Source organism: Conger conger, chromosome 3 (assembly GCF_963514075.1).
Source record: "Conger conger chromosome 3, fConCon1.1, whole genome shotgun sequence".
Lineage (NCBI taxonomy): Eukaryota > Metazoa > Chordata > Actinopteri > Anguilliformes > Congridae > Conger > Conger conger.
In genome coordinates, this window is record NC_083762.1 from 82,497,466 (window position 1) to 82,507,465 (window position 10,000).

Sequence of the window (10,000 nt, forward strand, 5' to 3'; positions counted from 1 at the left end):
TGGTCAGTCAGTATTTTGCCAGTTTTCTTGCGTAAGGAGTGAAATGATCCCTGTGGCCGTTCTGTTTTGGCCCAGGATCCTCTCCGGTCCTTTGGGTTCAGCTTCAGCGATCGCTCCACATGTCTGTGCTCAAACAACACCAAACCAGTGGTGAGAAGTTCACAAAAACATTTTAAAAAAAATGTAAACAGCCAACAAGGAGATTTGGGGAAAAAAATATACAGAGCAAAAAATGAACTGGACCAGAAGCTTACAACCAAGAAGAGACTATAATCACGAGACTCTGCCGTCACGGGCTAATATGAGAGATTACAGGTGGGGTTTACAGGTGGGGGTGCGGGGGTTGTGGGTAGTAGTGTGTGGTATAGGTTAGTGCGTGGCAGGGCTTAGGTTTGGGAGGGGGGGGGCTGTGGGTGTAGATCAGGGATCAGTAACTCACGGTCCTCGAGGGCCAAGACCTGCTGGTTTCCCACTCTCCCTTTACCTGGGAGTCAGGTGTGACCACCCTCCCTTTACCTGGGAGTCAGGTGTGACCACCCTCCCTTTACCTGGGAGTCAAGTGTGAAGACAGGCCAATCAGCAGAATAGAAAACCAGGGCTGGAGTTTGATTGGAGGGCCAGAGTTGGTGATCCCTGGTGTAGAGCTTATGGAAGGTTAGGGGTTATGGACAGTTAGGGGTTAGGGGTTATGGGGGTTAGGGGTAATGGAAGGTTAGGGGTTAGGGGTAATGGAAGGTTAGGGGTTAGGGGTTATGGGGGTTAGGGGTAATGGAAGGTTAGGGTTTAGCGGTTAGGGGTTATGGGGGTTAGGGGTAATGGAAGGTTAGGGGTTAGGGTTTAGGGGTTAGGGGTTATGGGGGTCTCTAATCCACAGAGCCCGGATGCAGGCTGAGTGCAGGGGGCTCCAGGCAGGTGGGGGAGTAGTTGAGGTGTGGCTCTTTGATCCACAGCAGGGGGGCGCCGTTCTTGCCCTCCTGCCCCCGGCCTGCATGGCGCCCCCTGTAGCGCAGGAGGCCCAGTGCCAGGAGCAGAGCCCCGAACACGGGGAACGGGTAGAAGAACACGAAGAAGAACAGAGACTCGCTGGAGCACACCACCGAACGGAGAGAGGGATCTACAGAGAGAGAGAGGGAGGGAGAGAGAGACAGAGGAGAGAGAATGCAAAGACTGTCAACTTCTGTTAATTCATTACTTCTTACTGTCTATCATAAGGCATACAGTACACATGGTACTATTCATACTCTTCATATCGGCCTATGCCTCCCACCTCAACCTTGACTTTCTTGCTTTAACTGAAACTTGGCTCTCACCAGAGAACACAGCCACCCCGGCTGCCCTTTCCTCTGCCTTCTCTTTTTCCCACACACCCAGAACCTCTGGCAGAGGAGGTGGCACAGGTATCCTAATCTCATCCTCATGGAGATCTAGTGTCTTCTCCTCATCCTTCTCCTTCTCCTCTTTTGAATTTCATGCGGTTTCTGTTACTTTCCCATGCAAACTCTTTATTATTGTTGTTTATCGCCCCCCGGGTCCTCTGGGGAGCTTCTTGGATGAGATGGACATCCTCCTTACCTCCTCACCAGTCAATGACACTCTGGGTGTCTTCAACCTGAACTCAGAATCCACCCAGTCTACCTTTCTCTCCCTCCTTTCTTCTTTTGACCTTACCCGCATACTTTCCCCTCCCACCCACAAAGCAGGCAACCTTCATGACCTGATCTTCACAAGGAGCTGCACAACAACCAACCTCTCTGTAACACCACTCCATATATCTGACCACTCCTTCATCTCTTTTTCTCTTCCACTCTCCTCTAACACCCATCCATCTCTCCCACCATCCACTGTCACCTGTCGGCGGAACCTATGCCACCTGTCTACCTCCGCCCTCTCGTCTACAATCCTCTCCTCCCTACCATCTGCGGAGTCTTTCTCTCGACTGTCTCCCGATGATGCGGCTACAACTCTCATGTCCTCCCTCTCATCTTCCTTTGACTCTCTGTGTCCCCTCACCACCAAACTAGCTTGGGCCTCCCCCCCCAGTCCTTGGCTTTCTGATGCTCTACGAGCTGTCCGAACCAAACTGCGGGCAGCGGAGAGAAAATGGAAAAGGTCTTGTCACCCCAGTGATATAGCTACCTTCCATGCTCTCATATCATCTTTCTATTCCTCTGCCTGAGCTAGCTAAATCTTCCTTCTTTCACTCTAAAATGAACACAGCTGCCTCTAATCCCCGCAAACTGTTTTCAACCTTCTCCTCTCTTCTGGCCCCGCCTCCCCCCCAGCTCCCTCATCACTCACACCTGATGACTGTCTCCTTCTTTGAAAAGAAGGTCGATGCCATTCACAATTCCTTCTGAGTCCCGCAGGGCTCAGTTCTTGGGCCTCTCCTCTTCTCGCTATACACCATGTCTCTTGGTTCTGTTATCTCTTCTCATGGCTTTTCTTACCATTCTTACACCGATGACACCCAACTCTTTCTTTCCTTCCCCCCCCCCCGATACCCAGGTCACCACACAGATCTCTGCGTGGATGACTTCCCACCACCTGAAGCTTGACCTGGCCAAGGCTGAGCTTCTCTACATCCCTGCTAAGACTTTGTCTGACTGCCACCCAGCTCCTAGTCCAGGCACTCGTCATTTCCCGCCTGGATTACTGCAACTCCCTCCTAGCCGGTCTCCCAGCTTGTGCCATCAAGCCCCTCTAGCTGGTCCAGAATGCTGCAGCCCGCCTGATCACCAGTCAGCCCAGGTCGGCTCACGTCACCCCACTCCCCCCCCCCAGCCCTTTCCGATACCCCTATCCCTCTTGTCTAACCCAAAAAAAAAAAAAAAAAAAAAAAAATAGAATTGCACTTATGATGACTGTATGTCACTTCATGTGTATTTTACAAGTTTTGGATGTGTTGCTTTAACTTGTGGAAGAACCTATGCACTTGTAAGTCACTTTGGATTAAAAGCGTCTGCCAAATGACTAAAATATAAATGTACTTTGTGTATATTGTTCTGTGTGTGTACAATATGTGTATATCAGGTGTAACATTTGCTTTGCCAATAATGCCAATGAAACACCTTGAAAATTGGCAAACTGAAATTGAGAAAGGGAGAGGAGAGGGAGAGATGGAGAGAGGGGGAGAGAGAGAGAAAAGGAGAGAGGAGGAGAGAGAGGGAAAGGGAGAGAAGGAGAGAGAGGGAGAGAGAGAGAAAAGGACAGAGGAAGAGAGGGAGAGGAGAGAGAAAGAAGGAGAGAGAGAGAAAGGAGAGAGAGAGATAAAGAAGGAGAGAGAGAGAGAGAAAAGGACAGAGGAAGAGAGGGAGAGGAGAGAGAGGGAGGGAGAGAGAGAGAAAGAAGGAGAGAGAGAGAGAGAGAGAGAGAGAGAGAAGCACAGACGTACCGGTTTGGCGCACAGTGACGGTGGTAAGGCCGGAGTCGTTGGCGGTGAGGCGGTACCAGACACTTCGCGGGTTCAGCAGCCACTCCTGCACGTGGCAGTAATATCTCCCAGAATCCTCGGGCCGCGCGTGCTGGATGGTCAGGCTGTAGAGGTCAAAGGTCGTCCTCTGGAAGAGCAGGCGGGAGTCGGGCCCCGAGGGCTCGGCAGGGCTGCAGTTCCCATTCCCGAAAACCGCGTCGTGCCCGATGGAGAACACACACTGGGGCTCCGCCCCCTCGCTGAGAGGCTCCGCCCCGCCCCCACGCAGCCGGTACCAGGCCACGGAGAAGCGGGAATCTCGGCTGGACTGGGACAGGATGCTGCAGCCCAGCCGGATCGAACCCGACTCCGACACGCTCACGTTCGACTCTGTCTCCTCCACCTGCAGCTGAGGCTCTGAGCACAGAGAACACACACAGCGCGTTTTAAAATGTCTTAAAATGGGAAAATACAGCCAATGAGGTAAGGCAGTTTGACTCATTTCAGGGTTTGTCAATGGAATAAGAAAATTGAGAGAAAAACAAGATCTTGACAGCGTAACCATAAAGTCTGATCAGTGAGTGATATTTGCATAGCCTTTAATCAGTGACTCTGGTTTCAGATCTAATTGTGCCCAGGGCAGTAGTTCTGCTTTAACTTTAAAATCAGCAACCAGTTCAGCCCCAGGAGATCAGGAGAGGAGAGTTACAGTTTAACGACTCAACAACTAAAACCCAGCAGACCCTGTGACTGCCCCCAGCCCAGACACACCACTGCCTCACTGTCCCCAGCCCAGACACACCACTGTCCCACTGTCCCCAGCCCAGACACACCACTGTCCCACTGTCCAGACACACCACTGCCTCACTGTCCCCAGCCCAGACACACCACTGCCCCACTGTCCCCAGCCCAGCACACCACTGCCCCACTGTCCCCAGCCCAGCACACCACTGTCCCACTCCACTGTCCCCAGCCCAGACACACCACTGCCCCACTGTCCCCAGCCCAGACACACCACTGCCCCACTGTCCCCAGCCCAGACACACCACTGCCTCACTGTCCCCAGCCCAGACACACCACAGCCCCACTGTCCCCAGCCCAGACACACCACTGCCCCACTGTCCCCAGCCCAGCACACCACTGCCTCACTGTCCCCAGCCCAGACACACCACAGCCCCACTGTCCCCAGCCCAGACACACCACTGTCCCACTGTCCAGACACACCACTGCCTCACTGTCCCCAGCCCAGACACACCACTGCCCCACTGTCCCCAGCCCAGCACACCACTGTCCCACTCCACTGTCCCCAGCCCAGACACACCACTGCCCCACTGTCCCCAGCCCAGCACACCACTGCCTCACTGTCCCCAGCCCAGACACACCACTGCCCCACTGTCCCCAGCCCAGACACACCACTGCCTCACTGTCCCCAGCCCAGACACACCACTGTCCCACTGTCCCCAGCCCAGAGACACCACTGTCCCACTGTCCCCAGCCCAGACACACCACTGCCCCACTGTCCCCAGCCCAGACACACCACTGTCCCCAGCCCAGACACACCACTGTCCCACTGTCCCCAGCCCAGACACACCACTGCCCCACTGTCCAGACACACCACTGCCCCACTCCACTGTCCCCAGCCCAGACACACCACTGCCTCACTGTCCAGAGACACCACTGCCCCATTCCTGCGGAATGCAGAGAAGCGGTTTCCCTGGAGACGCTTCAGAGAAGCGGTTTCCCTGGAGACGCTTCAGAGAAGCGGTTTCCCTGGAGACGCTTCAGAGAAGCGGTTTCCCTGGAGACGCTTCAGAGAAGCGGTTTCCGTGGGGGGGGCTGGGATCCAGGCGCTGATCTGTCTGAGTGATCAGATATTAAATCATAATCACACACCGCATCTGCATATTATTCTGTGATATCAAAGGAGGCAGGAGACAGCAGGTTGTCATGGTGATCCAGATTGCAGGTTTGACCCAAAAAAGGCAGAAGAACAGGAGAGGTCGTGACCTTGAGCAAGGTCATGAATATTGAAGGCTATAGGGAATGTCACTGAGCACGAGGGATAATGTGTAAATTATGAAAAATTAAACATGTAAAAACATCACAACATGACCCAGAGGAAAGGCCGGCAGACACAAGTCAGGCACGAGAGGACCGATGACAGAATTAGAGAAAGAAATCAGAGGTAATATTAACCACTGCAAGATTTCATCCATATTTCAGCCACCCTGGTGTGTCAGAAGGGGGAAACACACCAGCATCTTCAAATAATATGTTTTGGATTCAAATACTTTTCTGTGCTCTACTGATCTTGCCTGGGACAAGGAGGAGCAGATGATTTCACAATAACACACCAGGCAAGGTTAGTCAAATGCAGAAAAGTATTTGAACACTGAAGCCTGGTGATTTGGATACCCAGTTGAATGTGCTTGCGTGCATGTGTGTGTGTGTGTATGTATATATAAGTGTATATAAGTGAATGTGCGAGTGTGAGTGTGCGTGTGTGCGTGTGTGTGCGTGTGTGAGTGTGCGTGTGTGTGCGTGTGTGAGTGTGTGTGTGTGTGTGTGTGTATGTATATATAAGTGTATATAAGTGAATGTGCGAGTGTGAGTGTGAGTGTGTGTGTGTGTGTGTGTGTGTGCGTGTCTGTGTGTGTCTGTGTGTGTGTGTGTGCGCGCGTGTGTGTGTGTGTGTGTGTGAGTGTGTGAGTGTGTGAGTGTGAGTGTGTGTGTGTGTGTGTGTGTGTGTGTGTGTGAGTGTGTGTGAGTGTGTGTGTGTGCGTGTGTGTGTGTGTGTGTGTGTGTGTGTGTGCTCACCTGGCGGTGTGACAGACAGCAGAGTGACTCCTGAGGTGTCGAGGGCCAGTTGGTACCAGGTCCCCTGGGGGTCCGGCAGCCACTCCTCCACGCTGCAGTAGTACTCCCCGGAGTCGCTGCGCTCTGCGCGGTGCAGGGTGAGGCGGTAGACCCCCGGGGTCAGCCTCTCCACCTGCAGCCTGCTGCGCAGTCTCTCCTCCTCCGCGTAGGCGCCGTACTGGAGCCCCGCCCCCGCGCCCTGCGTCAGCAGCAGCTCCGCAGGCTCCGCCCCCTTCCGCGCATACCACCGCACCGCCAGCCGCGCGTCCGCGCTGGTCTGAGCCGCCACCGAGCAGTTGACCCGCGCGCGGCCGTCCTCCACCAGCCCCACGCTCTGATTGGCCTTCAGCAGCCGCAGCTTGCTCACTGCAGGGGGGGAGATAAACCTTCATCAAACCTTCCCCAAACCTTCATCAAACCTTCCCCAAACCTTCCCAAACCTTCCCCAAACCTTCATCAAACCTTCACCAAACTTTCATCAAACGTTCATCAAACCTTCACCAAACTTTCACCAAACTTTCATCAAACCTTCACCAAACTTTCAGCAAACCTTCATCAAACCTTCACCAAACTTTCATCAAACCTTCACCAAACTTTCACCAAACTTTCACCAAACCTTCATCAAACCTTCACCAAACTTTCACCAAACCTTCACCAGCTCACATGATTCTCAATCAATCATCTAATGTGCCAAGGAGGACTGTGAGTAAACACTCACAACCCAACCCATCAATATGAACATGAGGAGTACTCAAACTCTGCTGGAAAATCACTAAATAATCTGCCATGAATAAAACACACTCACACACTCTCACACACTCTCACACACTCTCACACACTCTCACACACTCTCACACACTCTCACACTCTCTCACACTCTCTCACACTCTCTCACACTCTCTCACACTCTCACACACTCTCACACACTCTCACACACACTCTAATGCTCACACACTCACTCACACACACACACACACACACACACACACACACACACACACACACACACACACACAGTTGAGACGCACAACGTTCATAGAGAGTAATGTTCTTATTAAACAGTGCAGCGCTAATCCCGCTTCCCACTAACCCCCCCCCCACCCCCCTCCAGGAAACCAGCCCTCCTTCCAGACTCCTGTCTAATGGGGAGAGGGGGTGAGGGGGGGGGTCGATGTTTAAGAGCAGAGGTCGCCTGAAACCACTCTGCTCTCAAGTTGAAAGGCTGGACACTTAGCTGTGGCTAAGAGGAAAAGCCATGTCAGTGAAAGTGAATAATCGCTGACTTGAACAACATTTAAGCAGCCATAACACCGGCCAGGCCCAGGGGGAGAGGGGCACAGTGACGTCAGAGCCCCGTTGCAGAGAGGCGCATGAGGACATAGGGCTGTGTTAAACCAAAACAGCCTGGCAGCCATTTTGTGTGGGCCCTAGAATGACGCTTCACGCATACCCAGCCCAGTAAGCGGAGCAGCCCTGCTGTTAAACACCACTCCACCAAGGCCATGAAGCTGACACGCAAGGGTCATTCTGACCCCACGGCATTGTGTGTGGCCCAGACCTTACACCCATGAGCATCATACGTGGGTTTAGAATTGGGGTTAGGGTTAGAGTGAGGGTTAGGGTTAGAGTGAGGGTGAGGGTGAGGGTTAGGGTTAGGGTTAGGGTTAGAGTGAGGGTGAGGGTTAGAGTGAGGTTAGGGTTAGGGTTAGGGTTAGAGTGAGGGTGAGGGATAGGGTGAGGGTGAGGGTGAGGGTTAGGTAAGTAAGAAATCTTTATTTCCCAAGTTGTCCCATATTAGGGCCTCTTGGGAAATAAAAGTTTGCACTGGCCATTCAGGGTACTGAAGCCTTTAAGTAGGAAGAATTTGGTCCCTCTTGTGTCGGTGCTCTATATGCGTTGATTTAGTCCTCTTGGAAATAGAGTGCTAAGTTTGAGAATCCAGTGTTTCTCAAACCTGCGTCTCTCCTCCGGTGTCCAATTGTTGTTCATTTGAAGGCCCGATATTTCTAGTGCCTCAAGTCCATGGTGAAGGAAATGAGCCACCAGGTGTGTGTCTGTCTCTCTGTGATTTCTAATGTTGTATATATGTTGTGCTAGTCTACATTTAATTTAGGGTGAGGGTGAGGGTTAGGGTTAGGGTTAGAGTGAGGGTGAGGGATAGGGTGAGGGTGAGGGTGAGGGTTAGGTAAGTAAGAAATCTTTATTTCCCAAGTTGTCCCATATTAGGGCCTCTTGGGAAATAAAAGTTTGCACTGGCCATTCAGGGTACTGAAGCCTTTAAGTAGGAAGAATTTGGTCCCTCTTGTGTCGGTGCTCTATATGCGTTGATTTAGTCCTCTTGGAAATAGAGTGCTAAGTTTGAGAATCCAGTGTTTCTCAAACCTGCGTCTCTCCTCCGGTGTCCAATTGTTGTTCATTTGAAGGCCCGATATTTCTAGTGCCTCAAGTCCATGGTGAAGGAAATGAGCCACCAGGTGTGTGTCTGTCTCTCTGTGATTTCTAATGTTGTATATATGTTGTGCTAGTCTACATTTAATTTAGGGTGAGGGTGAGGGTTAGGGTGAGGGTGAGGGTTAGAGTGAGGGTGAGGGTTAGGGTTAGGGTTTGGGTTAGGGTTAGAGTGAGGGTTAGAGTTAGAGTGAGGGTGAGGGTGAGGGTTAGAGTGAGGGTGAGGGTTAGGGTTTGGGTGAGGGTTAGAGTGAGGGTTAGGGTTAGAGTGAGGGTTAGGGTGAGGGTGAGGGTTAGAGTGAGGGTTAGGGTTAGACTGAGGGTTAGGGTGAGGGTCAGGCACCGACACTCTAAACCACCTCTATAAGAGCTCCGACAGACTTTACCCTGATGAATAATCTCAGAGCACCAGGCTCACGAGCTAACCATCAACAAATCGAGGCAGACAGTTAGCTCGTTAGCTGGCTATTTTAAATTTCAATGCGTCTCCTTCATTCATTTCAAGTTCAGTTCTAATCCTCTGTGCTTTGATCTGTATTGTGCACTGTCGAGCTTGCAGAAAGCTCTCCAGCTGCCTGGTATTTCTGGAGTCAGACAGCAATTCCGTTGTTATTCAATTTTTTATCTGTATCACAAATAAATAACCAACACACATGAATAACCAACACATGAATGCAAAAGGAGCAGCCTGTGCATTTTGGGAAGGGACAGAGGAGCTGGGTGTGCTGGGAGTCTGACTTCCTCCATAACTCTGTTTACTGTGTGCAGGGCCGTAAAACACCAAGCCACTGATCTCTCTCATCCCCACACACCTACCACTGATCTCACTGCCTAATCCCCAGACACCTACCACTGATCTCTCTCATCCCCACACACCTACCACTGATCTCTCTCATCCCCACACACCTACCACTGATCTCTCTCATCCCCACACACCTACCACTGATCTCTCTCATTCCCACACACCTACCACTGATCTCTCTCATCCCCACACACCTACCACTGATCTCACTGCCTAATCCCCACACACCTACCACTGATCTCTCTCATCCCCACACACCTACCACTGATCTCTCTCGTCCCCACACACCTACCACTGATCTCACTGCCTAATCCCCACACACCTACCACTGATCTCTCTAATCCCCACACACCTACCACTGATATCACTGCCTAATCCCCACACACCTACCACTGATCTCTCTCATCCCCACACACCTACCACTGATCTCACTGCCTAATCCCCACACACCTACCACTGATCTCTCTAATCCCCACACACCTACC

The 10,000-nt window shown here is 52.0% G+C and overlaps 1 long non-coding RNA gene and 1 pseudogene across 1 annotated transcript in view; both read right to left on the reverse strand.

Annotated features, from left to right (window-relative positions):
- Positions 1-721, reverse strand: part of LOC133123830 (uncharacterized) — a 3,157-nt gene extending 2,436 nt beyond the window's left edge. Inside the window, exon 1 of the long non-coding RNA XR_009708253.1 lies at positions 1-721. This exon is cut by the window's left edge and continues 1,060 nt beyond it. This is a non-coding gene — a long non-coding RNA (uncharacterized LOC133123830).
- A 15-nt stretch (positions 722-736) lies between these two features.
- LOC133123829 (immunoglobulin superfamily member 3-like) overlaps positions 737-10,000 on the reverse strand; it is a 41,599-nt pseudogene continuing 32,335 nt past the window's right edge.